At 37.8% G+C, this 15,437-nt stretch overlaps 1 long non-coding RNA gene across 1 annotated transcript; it reads right to left on the reverse strand.

Annotated features, from left to right (window-relative positions):
- Positions 1-14,585, reverse strand: LOC134299207 (uncharacterized). The gene is made up of 2 exons (XR_010006374.1): positions 14,303-14,585; positions 1-1,719 (listed from the first exon to the last, which is right to left on the reverse strand). It is a non-coding gene; the product is annotated as an uncharacterized LOC134299207 (long non-coding RNA).
- Positions 14,586-15,437: the final 852 nt, after the last annotated feature.

Raw genomic sequence — 15,437 nt, forward strand, 5'->3', positions numbered from 1 at the left:
AAAGATTGCCCCTGTGCTTTATTGATAGTCATTGCGATCGCAAGGCGTATTGAAAGTTGAAGTCGTGTGAACTCGAACACCATGTCAGTCGGAATGAGTAGGATTCTCAGGGCAATCACCCCCAACTCCTGCATGTATGTAGAGTTGACCATGTTGGGTCTGTGTGCCAGGTTTGGCCCAGATCTGTTGTTGGCTGGGTTTAGTGCACTCTGAATAAGGGTGAACTACAGTTCTCATAATCAAGGTCAATGCCCATAAACTACAGCAGTATGTTCAGTTGGTCATGGGGGTTGTCTGTGTCAAGTTTGGTCCCAGTCCATTGTCAGTGGGGGGGGGGGGGGGTCACAGTTTATCTGGATGCAGGTGAACTATAAATTCCATCAATCAAGGTCAATATTCCCCAAACTTCTCCAGTATTTTCTGTTGGTCATGGAGAGTCTGTGTTCCAAGTTTTGTCAAGGTCCATCATTTGTGTGGATCTCAGTTGTTTGTTGACGTTGGAGCTGAATTGGGTGAAAGTACTCCAAATCCCATCATTCATGGTCCATCCTCCTCCTATCAGCACCAGGACGTGAAGTGAGTAATGGGGTGTCTGTGTGCCAAATATGGCCCAGGTCCGTCATTCGTGGGGGTTGCAGTGGTCTGATTTGGGTGAAGGTATTGCAAATCCCATCATCTGTTGTTTGTCTTGCCCTAACCGCACCTGGACATAAAGTGGGGCATGGGGGTCTCTGTGCCAGGTTTGGTCCTGATCTGTCACTGGTGCAAGTCGCAGTGGTCTGTGGGAGGTGAAGTGATTGAAAGTACTGCATATCCTATCATCCGTGGTTTTCACTTCCCTAAACTAAAACATGTGTATTGGTATGTCATGTTGTGTCAAAATTTCAAGTTGATCAGCCAACTACTTTTCGAGTTCTGCGTGCACAAAAATAGAGATACATTGTAGCATCATAGGAATTATGTGTCAGTTTTGCTATAATGATGGTTGTGTGTCCCTAGAGAGATCTGCACCAGGGCTAGGCTTTCTTTGGATGATCACTGGTGTGGATCTGTTAGCAGTTGGGAAGCAGGAAGCTTCCTTTGGCCACTGCAGCATCAGGACCTGGACAAACATTTGGTAAGCTTGAGTGTCACCGGTGGGGACCCTCAGGTGCGCTCAGCTCCAGGCGACCCACACTCGACCCTGCCATATCCTGAGGAATGGTGGTCCTCTCCGCCTATGTGCTGATCCGGACTGACTTAAATTAAACAGCTGAGCCAAAATATGTACATGGAAAGGGAAATGGGCTTCATGAAGTTGGGTTTTGCTGCTGGTCCAGAAAGGGTGGTGGTCGGAAGGCCTCATATCATGGATGGGGACTGTTGCAGTTTATCTTAGCCTCATGTCCTTATTTATTTATATATTTATTTACAGTATTTATATTCTACCCTCTCACCCCGAAGGGGACTAAGGGCGAATCACAGAACATACATATGCGGCAAGCATTCAATGTTGTTTATACACTGACAAGACAGAGAAATGTACATAGATAAAGGTATATATAGGTTTTTCCCATCTTCGGCATCTTGGAGGCTTATGCTCGGTTTCAGCCATGGGGGCGGGGTGCTGTCACTCCATCTTCCTGCTGAAGAGCTTTGTTTGCAAACTTCCTCCTTAATTGAATCACCAACATTTTCTGGCATTTCCTTATTTGTAGATATGTACAGATGTCTACGTATCTATGAAAAGTCAAATGGTATAGTACAAAAACAGAAGATTTTAAGAAAGCACAACTATTAGAAAGGCTCAACAGACAGATAGAAGGGAATTACTACAAGAACAACACACACACAAAAATGATCGCATTATTTGGCCACTCACCCTTACACCTTATTCTTCTAAAATTCGTAAGACCATTAACAAACACTGGCACTTATTACAGGACATTAGTGTATGCAAGCAAGTGCCCATGGTGGCCCATAAAAGATCTAAAAACTTTTTAAAAATTCTGGTCCATTCAGACCTAACTGTTGCCACCAGGACAGAGAAGACAGATATCATAGGCCATTTTCCTTGCAGCCACTGCAATTGTTGCAATCAAGCTTTAAGAATTAAACATTACTCACACCAGGCACGTAGCCAGGGCAGAGGATTGAGGGGCTTCACTCCCCCCCCCCCCGAAATTCTCAGGGTGGTCCACAAGAAGGCCTTACATTTATTATTTAAACTGTTGTGTTTATTCATATCATGATCTGATCGCCATGCTCAATATATCCCATATGCACGGGGGTATTGGGATAATGATACAAAAGGTTTGCTAGGGTAGATCCTCTCTCACCCAGGCTCAGCCCCGCCCCCCGAATCAAAACCCCAGCCCTCCCTGAATCAAAATCCTGGCTACAGGCCTGACTCACACCCAAGGTTACATTTTAGAATCACACTAAGACAATTGACAACTTGCGCCTCAGAGAATGCTATATATGTGATTGTATGCCCATGCAATATGTTATATGTAGGAATGACCATGAGAGCCTTAAAAACGTGGATGCATGACCACCGATCGAGGATCAAAAATGGGTGCATGGATTTCACTCTTTATACACATTTTCATGAGAAATCCCATTCCTGTGACAGTTTTAAGTTTTTTTGCATTAGAGAAAGCAAAACTCTGTGGAGACACAAAAAGGTTTATTGCACAAAGGAAGACCTATTGGACTATTAAACTTGATTCTGTATTCCCCCAAGGGTTAAATGATAGACTTGATTTCACCTGCTTCCTATAGGTTACCTTAGTATATTAAGACAAGCAGTAGATTATCTGGTGCTCGCAATTGTAACACTTGAATACATCAGTGCACAGCTGACCACATGTAAGTCTACATTTTCTTAAAATATGTTGATATTATGGTTATACAGTAGAGTCTTACTTATCCAACATAAACGGACCAGCAGAATGTTGGATAAGCAAATATGTTGGATAATAAGCAGGGATTAAGGAAAAGCCTATTAAAAATCAAATTAGATTATGATTTTACAAATTAAGCACCAAAACATCATGTTATACAACAAATTTGACAGAAAAAGTAGTTCAATACGCAGTAATGTTATGTTGTAATTACTGTATTTACGAATTTAGCACCAAAATATCACAATATATTGAAAACATTGACTACAAAAATGTGTTGGATAATCCAGAATGTTGGATAAGCAAGCATTGGATAAGTGGGACTCTATACTGTATATCATAGGGGGGTGCTTTTTGCATGTCTATTTTGGTGTTTTCTAGCTGTATTTCTGGATTTTTCTTTTCCTATGTTTACAGTACAGGAGTACTGATGTACTGAGAAATCTCAGCAGAGCCATTTACACATAACAAACTAGAGACTTTTATGTACCTTTCAAATTATACTCAGGAAGAACAATACCTGAAGGAGATACCGAAACAAGGACTGCGTACCTAGGATTACCTTGTTGTGTTTATTCTTGAACTACAAGATACCACCGTTATCACCTTTGTTGAACTCTTGAATACCACCTGCATCAGTATAGTGAATATATACAGACTTTATATCATATGTTCTTGTGTGACTTATAACAGTGTGTATTTGTTATAATTGATGTCATTATAAAAGTGAGTACCCTGTGAGGACATTATATAAACAGGATACCTATGTTTTCTTTACATCAATATAATCATAAATAAGGCATAAGGTAGTGTGAATACTTATATGTAAATTATCTTTTCATTTCCTTATGTGTGCCTTAAAATGCCTCCCAACTTTTAGCGGTACCTACTCACATTTTGCTTTCAAACTTCTAGGTAGATAGAAGCTGGGCTAAAGACCAGGAGCTCACCCTGACCTTGGGAAACTATAACTCTATTTCAGGGTCAAACGATGTCTCCCTTTTATTGGGGGTGGGGGTAGGTGTGCTCGATAACACTTTGTTCAGTATTGGCTCTGAAGATGTGCATGGGAATGCATTCTTTTTAATGGTGCAGAGTTCTTTAAAAAAAAACTTAATGTTTAGCATAAATGCCCTTTGCTTCCCGTCCCATCAAAACTAGGAAAATGCCTTTGATTGAAACCAGCAAACCTCCATCGTGAAAAAAATGAGGTTTTTTTTCTGCAATCTATCTTGATGTTTAAAAACCTGCGCCTTTCAGTAGTTCTGTTTGATTTGGGAATTGCTTTGGATGTTCCACGAAAAGAGGACCATTAGTGACAGATAAAGCAACAAACAGGAACATTTCTTCTGTCTGTTTCCCTCATAACATAACAATACAATCAGCTTTCTGAATATTGTCTTATATTGCCTCATTTATACACTGCTTTCCCCCAAAAGACAACTTACAAGTTAAAAGGAAATACATAAAACACATATCATTAAATTATATAAAAAGTTGTTTAAAACAGATTTAAACTCTATAAAATTAAATGATTTAAAACAACCCTGTTTATAAATAAAAGCATTACAGCACACTTAAGAAAACTCTTTTCTTGTAAATGTCACTTTTTCTATTTCTAAAAGCCTGTTGAAACGACAGAAGTTGTCCTTGCCAGTAAAAGGACAGCAAGGAAAATACTAATCTAGCCTCTTGAAAAGGGGAATTTCATACCCTAGGAGCAGCCTCCCAGGAGATTTTCCTTCATCTTTTCACAAATGTGCTTTTGATGGTGGTCAGACAGAGAGAAATTTCTCCACCAAAGACCTCAGAGATCATATGGGTGGGTACACTTCTTCAGATAACCTGAAGCCAAGCTATTAAAGACTTCCTATTTCAGATCTACCATTTTGTACTCAGAGACAGATAACTTGCAGAGCTCTTGTAATATGCTTCTTGTAATCAGTCCCAGTAAGCAATACAGCTTTTTGGACCACTGGACATCTCTGAATATTCTTCAGGGTCAGCCTCATGTGCAGTATGTTATAGTGATCCATGTTGAATTAGAACATATATCAAATGTTGTTAGGAATGGGCACTTTTAGCATATTATCTTTAATTGTTCTCATGTGTTTATGGACATTATCAAAACCTGGCCATCCAAGTTCAGGGCTGGATCCAATAAACCCAAACTCAAATGTGTATCTTCAGGGTGAGCATAACCCTATCTAGTTCAAGTTAAATCTTTCTTCTTTGGTTTCCCTTTGAGGCTCCATCTACACTGCCATATAAAATTCAAATTATCTGCTTTGAACTAAATTATATGGCAGTGTAAACTCATATAATTCAGTTCAAAGCAGATGATCTAGTTCTCGAAGTGTGCTCCGCGAAACCCTTTGGGCTCCGTACAACAGTCAGGGGCTCCACTACAAACAAGATATGGGCAGTGTGTATAAGAATTTGTTCATGTTTTCTCAATGAAATCCTGGGATATGCAATTTGTGGGATATTTACATTTTCCCCTGGATTCAATAGGATAGAGCCATGGTAAGTAAAGTGGTATTAAGCTGCTATAATTCTGCAGTGCCTTGGCTCAGTGCTATGGAATCATGGAAGCTGTTGTTTTACAAAACATTTTGTCTTCTCTGCCAAGGAGTAGAGGTGCCTCACCAAACTACAACTCCCAGGATTCCATAGCATTGAGCACTAGGAGCTAAAGTGGTGCCAAACTGCATTAATTCTACAGTGTGGATACACCTGCTGATTATCTATATGTCTGGATCAAGCTCAGTCTTGTGCTTCTAGAATATTAACTGAATTGCATTTCCCATCCATTTTCTTTTTTTTTTTCATGTAACACAAGAAAATCATATCAGTTTTACAACCATGGTTCGTTCTTATCCAATAAAAACTTTAAAAGAATATTTGGACAAAACCAGAAATGATATTTAATGAGTTACTGAGAAGCACATTCATGGAAGTCAGTAGTAACTATCCATTTTTACATGCTGTCAAGGAGAGCGTTGTATTACTGCAGACATAACATTCATTGTGAAATTCAATGAGACCAATATAAACAGCTGTTGTTTCACATTTCAGCTTACAAGCTTCAAAACAATATCTGCTGTTGTATGGATCAGATCACTTAGAAAATGGAGATCCAACTTTTCTGCCTATGCATTTTAACTCCGTCTTTCCTTCAAACAAATGCATAAGTAAAATACTGAACTCATGAGTTCTTTGCATGCTCCCAAACATTATATACAAGAGGAAAACAGGTTTTATTTGATGCAGAAGTTGTCTACAAATATGAAAAGCAATCTCATTGCAATAATTATTTGTCGTCCATCTTGACACAGCTGTGGTTATTTACTCTTTCGTTTCTTTGTCAAGACCAGTGAGGAGTAATTTAGTAATTTAACCTTTACACAGGCTTGGGCAAACACCAGGGAATAAAACTGTGCTAGAGATGGTAGAGACACAATTTCTGGTTACTTGGAAGAACAAACGGATGGGAAAACTCTGTGGTTCCTCTCAAACATGTTGATCTGGACTCTGAAATACTTAGGAAGAGTTCATCCATTAAATTAATAAGGCATAATTTAGTTTTGAACAGCTTACATTTCATTGATCTCAGCGGCTCAGTTCTAACCATGGCTAATCCTGAATGTAATCCAAATACACCTGATATATACAATATGAAAGAAATTATGTACCAACTTTAATCTTGCTTTTGAGTATCAGGCATGCTGGATGACAGAAGAAATATAAACTGATTTTTCCTAAAATATTTTTCATTTTTTAAACTAAATAGTATCTCATTTACATACACTAATATTCCTGTGTAATAAACAGAAGAAAAAAAAGGAGGAAAGTAATTGCATTAATCATAGTTTTCTATAAAAACTGACCAAATGAGCTGTTAAATTAAAATCCTATCACTTCCAGCAGGCCTACTCAGTCAGTATTAACCTATGAATTTAAATTTACCTTTTATTGAAACTTTTTATTGGTATGAATAATTTTAATGTATTTTAACCTTATTCATATGTCTTTTAATGTATGTGTTTTAATGGTGTTATGTGTTATCTATGTATTTTAACTATGTTGTACCTTGCCTTGAGTCTTGGGGCTGAAGTGGGTAAGAAATAAAATGTATTATTATTATTATTATTATTATTATTATTATTATTATTATTACAAATATTATGTATATTTCTAATATACATAATATAATTTAAGTGTTGTTAGATCTTCTATCCATCACAGATGGAGGAAAAAAAACCAGTATCAATCTTTTCACAATGATGGGAGATGGTGGATGGGAGAAAATAAAGTGTATCCATTAGACCCCGTATTGCCTACTCCTGATATATAATTCTAGAATCCTAGGGCTGGAAGAAACCCCCTTAAAATGAAAATGCAAAATGAAAATAGCTAAAGCTTACAACCAACAAGTATCTAATTTAAGTAATAATTTTTATATATTTTTAACCAAAATGGTTCCTTACCAATTTGCAAGTCTGGATTTCCCCCAAAAAGTCAATTTAGCATGAGTGCATGTGTCAAATTGTAATTGCAAGACCATATTTGCCACACAGTTTTATGTACTGAAATTGTTGAGAAAACACCTCCCTTTTTAATAACACGAAAACAAATACTATCCATTTTAATAAAGGAATGGAGACTCCAACACTGACCATGATGGATTACTTAGCATGATGGATTACTTATCTTAAGTGGATGTGTCAAAAATACTACAAACAATGGTATGTAACAAGATCTGTAAGAAAAATAGCAACTTCTTAGATAGGAATGTGCATTCTTTTCATTGAAATTCTAAGAGGAAGTGGGCCCCTAAGAGGAAGTTGAAAATAATTGTTAGGTGTGAGGAATTCCATAAATAACATAAGCAATTCTAGATGCAGCATTCATTTACCTTACCGCACAAACTCATCTGTAACCTGCCCATCTCTCTTAATCTTGTGCAGTATCTTTTAGCATCTTACTTATATTATTCATAGTCCGATTTTAATTCCTCAAGATAAGTTTCTATAATAGTCCAAATAATTATTTATAATACAATTTCAGCAACAGTGAAGCTGCTGTGTTTACAATATGTTAGAGTCTAGCTTGTCTCCTACTAATTGGATATTTCAGCAAAATTATTTATCACTGATATTAACACAGGAATGGACTTGCTGGGCCCTGAAATGAACAACAAATGGTAATTTGAGAAAAGAGCTTTTTAACCTCTAAATCAAACTTGGATGAATTTTGTAAACAATATATTTTTCTCTCTATTATTTTGCTAAAAATAAAAATGATCATCTGATTCAGGGACTTTTGTTGTGCTCATTAATTTAATGGATAACTCCAAAGGAGCAGATCCATTTTTGTTTCATGTGACTTCTGTCAGATAAAAATGCTCAGTCAGATTATTTTTCTACTACAATAAATATTCATCTTTTTTATTATTAGGGCTGTCACTCCGTTTAAAGAAATGTTGTTGCATCCTGCAACAGTGTGTACCTGGTTAAAAATTTCAACGACCCATTTGTGCTTATAGCTGCTCTTTCCTAATTAGAATAGTTTTCTTTGTGAATGAAGCATTCAGATAAATCAGATTTCACAGTATATGTGTGTGTGTGTGTGTGTGTGTGTGTGTATAAGCATACTGTGAGCACACCCCAAACAGTCTCTTACTTACCATCAACTATTCAACTCCTGTTGCTTTTAACGTAAGGATAAATTATTATTTACTTCCCTCTTCTCCCATCTGAATTGAAAGGCAAGATCAGCCAGCTCAAGGAAGAAGAGGGAAAAATATAATGCAGTGATTTCCTTCTTCTCTTTTGCAACAGGAAAAGTCAGTGTAGCTCTAAGGGTGCCCTTACAAAAGCAATTGGTGACCCACTCTTAAGAGTACCAATATCTTTTTAGCCACTATAGGAATGCCATTGCTTGAATTTATATAACAATCTGGTTGTCAAGGGAACAGAAACCAAAGTCAGACCTTGCTTATTATACATATTTACCCAGAGGAAATCTTACTGATTGCAATGATATTTATTTCGAGGCAAGCATACATAGGATTGTAGTTTCAGTTTTGAATATCTATCTTTGAAATGCCTTTGAATGCTTGTTGATGCCTTTTAGTCATAAGGACATCTGCAGTCCTAGATATATGTCATACTTAATGAAGTCATGAAGTTAGGACATTAGGCAATATATTGGCATCTGCTGCGGTTTGGTTTTAGGACCCCATAGATACCCAAATCCATGAATACTTAAGTCCCATTATATACAGTGACATAAAGAAACAGTGTCCCGAGAATAAAATTGCATCCTAAGGACAATCTCTGAATTAAATGTATTAATACTAGAATGGTGACAAAGCCACTGTATTCATTTTGATAAAAACTAATCATATACAATAATTGTAAAATTAGAATTCTTTTGATGATTTTCATCACAGTTCTTTTTGATGTAATTTCCCCTTCATTATTAGCTCTTGGAATATGGAGCAGTTTAACAAAAGTACTAATGCACTCAACGTATTTATCCAAAATAGTTAAAAATGTGGGTACATCTGATTGAAATAATGGGTACTGTTTCATAATCTGGACAGAGGCCTCTAAGGGGTGCTAGAGAGAGAAGGGTAGTCCATTTTACAGGGGGTAGTTGAAGGAGGAAAACCATTTCCCCTGTTTTCCCTGGTTATTCCCCCCTCTCCTCTCCCCTTCCCTTATCATAAATGAGGGATGTTTCCACAATGGGGACATGGGTGGGGGAATAACAGGGAAACGGAATGGTTTTCCTCCTTCAATCCACCCTGCAAACCCACAAAATGGACTATCCTTCTCTCTCTCGTGCCCCCTAGTGGCCTCCTCCTGGATGATGTAACAGTTCTGAATAATGTATTAATTGCTTAAATGTATTATGAAACAAAGTAAACATTAAAATAAGAAATCAATTAAGCAAAGGGATGTAGGGCATATGATAAAATTATTCATGGTAGTGGAGGAAATTAAAGATTGAACTATCAAAGATAAACATGCAACAGCTGTGGATTAGGCTGATAAATGAACACCTATCACAGCAGCAAGGGTAATTTATTGTTTTCAGAAATGGTTTATCTAAATATAGAAATCAATAGCAATGGGGTTGACCAATCAATACAACTATATTGCTTCGCAGTTCCCTCTTCCTCTCTTGCCTGAACAATGAAAAGTTCAGGAACAAGCAGATAAGTTTAATTGTATATCACAAAGCTGACTTTTAATTAAAAGCAATATTTATGGTTTTGTGAATAGAGGGAGGGGATCAATTTATTTGTTTAAAGTGTTTAAAAATCACCTTTTATAGAGTAAAATCTGCTCCAAAGATGGATCAATTTGAGTTTACAGGCTTTCCTCATTCATTCACTTGTCAGCTATTTTTCCTATTTGGAGGATTTCACTTGCATATTTCTTTGCAATTAATATCTGTCTGGAGATTTGAATCTGTAGCACGATTGGAACAGCTTCCATGAACTAATGTATTTGGACTAGTTGTACATTCTGTCTAGACCTTTAATTTGGTCCCTGGAAAGAAGTGAAGCAAGTGATTAAAGTTTCCAAATTAGACTTCAGTGAACACAGTAAGAGATGAGAACAGCATGGAACCCAAATCCGGTTCAACTCACAGCCAAAGACATTTGAGCAAAATCAGTCAGTTGCTAAATCAAAAGTATCAGAAGTTTAACCTCTTAGCCCCAAACACCCCAGCCTCCATGGCCAATGAAAGGCAAATTCTAATGCAGTGAACAATCTCCCATTGAGTCAGCTCAAATGATACTCCTTTAAGCCTATATTTTACTCTCAGAGGATCAAAATGTTTTACTTCTTACAGCCAAAGATCCACACCTCTTCTGTTAAAATGCAGCCCAAAAAAATGGGGGGATCAGAAGGTAGCAGTCATGCCTCATAAAATTCTATCAGATGCCTTGGAAATCAATAACTGTGGTTAACGTGGCTTTCTGGTAGGATATTGCAGCATCTTTACAGATAACTCACGGAAAGAGATTATGAAAGCACAGATCATCTAAGAAAGCAACATGGAAGTATACAGTTGCTGACCAGATTATCACCCGTGCTAGAGCCTACTGGTATCACAAAGGGAATCTCACCTGTGAATAACCACAGGCTTGCACAGTACTCTGGCAAGAGATGGAAATCTCTTCCCTGTTTCCATATAGCCATATATTAGTAGTAAATTCGAGAGGCGAAAGGAGCACTGGGCTATTTTTTTAAATCCTGTATAACTGCGCTAATATTTCATCTCATGGTTAACCACTTATATTGCCTTGATCCGCTAATCCCAAGAACACTACTTGATATGCTCTGACATGCTACATCAAACATTTGGGGTTGATGTAAAATGATCATGGTCCAAGGTCTTAGTTAGTCATATGCAGGGCTGATGGAAAGAAGCATTATCCCTCCAAACATATTTTGGAGGGATAGTGCGCGCACATACACACACACATATACTCATAAATAAAAAATAAAGATTCATTTTGCAATTTCCACCCTTTTCCTCATTAGTGTATTCTGCAAGGAGGAGGTATATTTGTGACTGGATCTACACTGCCGTATAATCCAGTTTCAGAATGTGGATGAATTGCATTGAACTGGACCATATCAGTCTACACTGCCCTATAATCCAGATCAATGAAGTTAATCCATATTCTGAAACTAGATAACAAGGTATTGTAAATTCAGCCTTGTTTTGTGCTGCCGAGACTTAAAGAAGCTGAAACTTTGGCCATTTTTTTTTTTTGAAGTTTTGCAAACAATAAGGAAATGCTTATGGAACAGAGGTAGTCTTTATAAGTGTCAGGAATTAGCTGATTATTGTTTTTAAATCTGGCTGAAAGTGGCTGAAATTGGGAAGTTATAGCTATGCTTTCTGGATGCTCATCAGAAGTGGAATGAAGAGCACCTTGAGGACGGGGGAGTGAAATTGTGGAAAGTGTTGCCCGCAACCATACCTATTCCCTAAAACTAGCATCAGCAGTTGGCAGACCACTGCCAACACAAAGCACTTTCTGCAGCCTAAAAATGTGTCTTCCCCCATGTATAGAAAAACAGCCTAACAATTGCTTGCAAACTGGTTTGAAGTGAGTTTGGGATGGTGCTGTGCAGTCAGGATTGTTTCCAAACATTGTTAGGGAGCTGCTTATGTGAGCCTCAGTGCTCATGTGATAATCTCCTTGGTGTCAACCAGTGAGTCATTGTGTTAATATAGACTACAGATTTTGATTAATTAAGATGAATGAATCCTGTAAAAAAATAACTCAAGATGCGTATGTTCAGCTTCTCCTTGGTGTGCTTACCAAATTTCACTGTTGTTATTGGAAGGGGATCAACTGTTGTGGAGACAGGCATTTTCTCTCTTGTTGTTGTCATTGAGGATTCTCAGTGGATTCCTCTGCCATTAAAAGAGCACCCATTTTTTGTTCTCCCTTTCTTTTTATTGAGGTACAAAGAAGAGGAGGAGGAAATTAAATACTGAGCAACTTGTTTGTAGATTTAATGGTTGTTGATTAAGAATGCTGTTTTTTTCAAAATGAGAGGGTATGGCAGATGCCGGTACGTGAAGAAACGACTCAAATTAAGAAAAGGTCAATCTGCAACTGGGTTATGTTGACTGATGGAACAATATGCAGACCACCACAAGCATAATGATTATGGCTCGAAGGAAATTAGATTCTTCATTATCATTCGCATAAATTAGCTAGCTGACGGGAAGATTTCAATGCAGTACATTATTGTATAAACTCAGTTTAATTTTATTTTAATATCCAGCCATGTAACAGCAGGAGACTCAATAGGTTCTGTCATGGGACACCAGATCCACAGATCTGAAGTGACTAATGAAGAATGGCATAATTTTAACTTCATTAAGAAGAAATGTACATTAGACAGAATTAAGACTAAATGGAGCCAAGAGCTACAGAAACAAACAGTGTCAATACTTTTCTTAATGGTGCCCTCAACATGGGATTTGTCTTTAAGCATGATTACATAATATTTTGTCTCAGTTCTATACATTATAGTACATAATCTACTTTGGAAATTTATAAATGTTTATTAATCAGACATATACATGTGGAGGACAAATTGTGATATTTGCAGCTAGAAATTTCAAAATTATAATGAAACTTACGAATTTTTGTAAGTTCCTCATTAATGGCTAATGCGCATGCGCATTAAGGAAAACATCATTGTTAATGGGGAAACTTCAGGTGCTTCTTTCTCCCTCATTGTTTGAGATATCCTAATGATACTTGCTACACATTTATTACTGTTAGCAAACCAAATTTCAGAATGTTTGATTTATCCACGGAATTTTGGAGAATTTTTAAAGTTTTTATGAAAAACATTTTAAATAATAAAGAAAATCTGTTCCTGATTTGAAAGTGTTATTTCCTGTTTCATTGTGTGGTCTTTACTTTGAAAGTAGTTGTTCTACTCCATAAACTTTGTTTGGCACAAACTGTGTTAAATTTCTGGAGAACAGAAATCATAGTACAGAAGCCATCAAGGGACATCTAAACTGACCCCCTTCTTCGGGGCAGAAAGGCACCATCCAAACGCTCCTGATATTCATTTGCTTCTCCAATTGAACTGGAGGGGACCCTCAAGACACATCCATATAGTTCACTACTTTTTTACAGCCCAGCACAGAGATTGGCTTAGAGCAAATTAATTATCCCCCCAACAAGCGACAACAGCAATCCCCTTGAATAGTGACACACAATCAACCATATAACTTCAGCTTAGCACAGATTTATACCATTACTTACTTTTAGTTCTCTTTGCAGATTCAGTCATTTTATTTTATCATTACTGACTCTAAACGGCTGGCTGGTTGCCTCCCAGGGTGTTTTGCTCATGGCAATCAGGCTAATGTAAAAGTATGGGGTTTTTTAAAGCAGTTTATGTTTTCTTGGCTTTGCAAAAGTTGCTTATTGCTTGCTTGCCTTAGACCTCTTTGCAGATTCAAACAGTTTATTTGTTTTATATTTAGACTAACTATAAACAGAGACTGCTACAGCCACCTATTTGGGTCCCTCAGCCATCTGGGAAATGTAGTTTACAGCAGGGTCTTTTGCAATCTCTACCATTGGGGGGCCGGCCTTCCCAAACTATAGTTAAGATTGGCCATGCCCACCGCCTCCCTTCTGACAGCACCAGTGAAAATGTGGCCAAAAGAATGAGATTTTAAACATTCCCTTGGCTTTACCAAAGTTGCTTAATGGTTGTGAAAATTAAACTGACTTTCAGAGACATCCAAATGTTACAGAAGATTTCTGAAAAAAAATGGGTAAGTGATTAAAATTCTAAATCCCCTCCCCCCCCCCCCCACACACACACACTTTTCCTGCCTACCTTGGAATTCACCTTCATATGTCGAAATTTGTATGTCCAGATCCGAGTTCTGACCTAATCTGAAATTTTGCACAAGCGTACTTGTGCTGGGACATATATGGCTAAGCAGAATGTTTTCAAGGTGGTCGAAGTCATTACTAAGGAAAATCACAAAAGCTAGAAAAGACTACAGCGCTTTGTTTTTACAAGATTCTACTAGGAAGGGCAAATTCCCACCTTTTCCTTTCCATTCTGCTGAATTAACAGAGTGCAAACTCCTTTTGCACTTTGAACTCAGTTTTTGACAATTGAAGTAAGCTGAGGAAAAGGGGGGAAATGGAAGATGGGGAGAGACAATTGGGTATTTCAAAAGCAGCTGAGAAAAGTAGGGCATCAGAGGATTTGTTGGGATTCTCCTTGCCAAAATGGAATAGCTGAGGTTATGACAGTGGAATAAGATGGTGAACCTTAGGTTACCTTTCCTTTCTATCTTCCACTGTCATAACTACGAGGGTTGAATGAAAAGTAATGCCTCCACCTTTGTAACTCCTCAACGGATGGCAGTACTGGTATGCGGCAGGTACTGCCTTGTTCAGTAGGCTCTCCTCTACAGTTCCATTTGGGAGGAAGCCTTAGCATTGAATGGTTGTGTTGTTAAAGTGCGAAGTATGGAACCCTGTGCAGACGGTCGGTCAATGCGACTTAAGCAACATGCAGTCACTGAATTCTTGGCAGCAGAAGGTGTCACCCCAAAGGAGATTCATCAGAGAATGCAAGCTGTTTATGGTGATTGTGTTGATGTGAGTACTGTGCATCATTGGGCAAGATGATGTAAAGATGTTGAGGTGGGAACATCTGACTTACATGACCAACAAAGAGTTGGACGTCCTGTGACAGCAACCACCAAGTTTCACAAGCAAAAGGTTGACAGATTGATTCAGGACAATTGCATATCACTCAGAGAAATTTCAAGTATAATTGGCATTTCACAAGAACGTTTGGGTCACATTATGGCTTTGCTTTGCTATTGGAAGATCTGTTTACGATGGGTACTGTGAGACACTGGTTGCGGAAACAGTGTCGACTTCTGTGACGGCTTCAGAAAACTTGTTCATCGTTGGCAGAAATGTATCCAATTGTCTGGTGATTATGTGGA

The sequence above is a fragment of the Anolis carolinensis genome, chromosome 5 (genome assembly GCF_035594765.1).
Source record: "Anolis carolinensis isolate JA03-04 chromosome 5, rAnoCar3.1.pri, whole genome shotgun sequence".
Classification (NCBI taxonomy): Eukaryota; Metazoa; Chordata; class Lepidosauria; order Squamata; family Dactyloidae; genus Anolis; species Anolis carolinensis.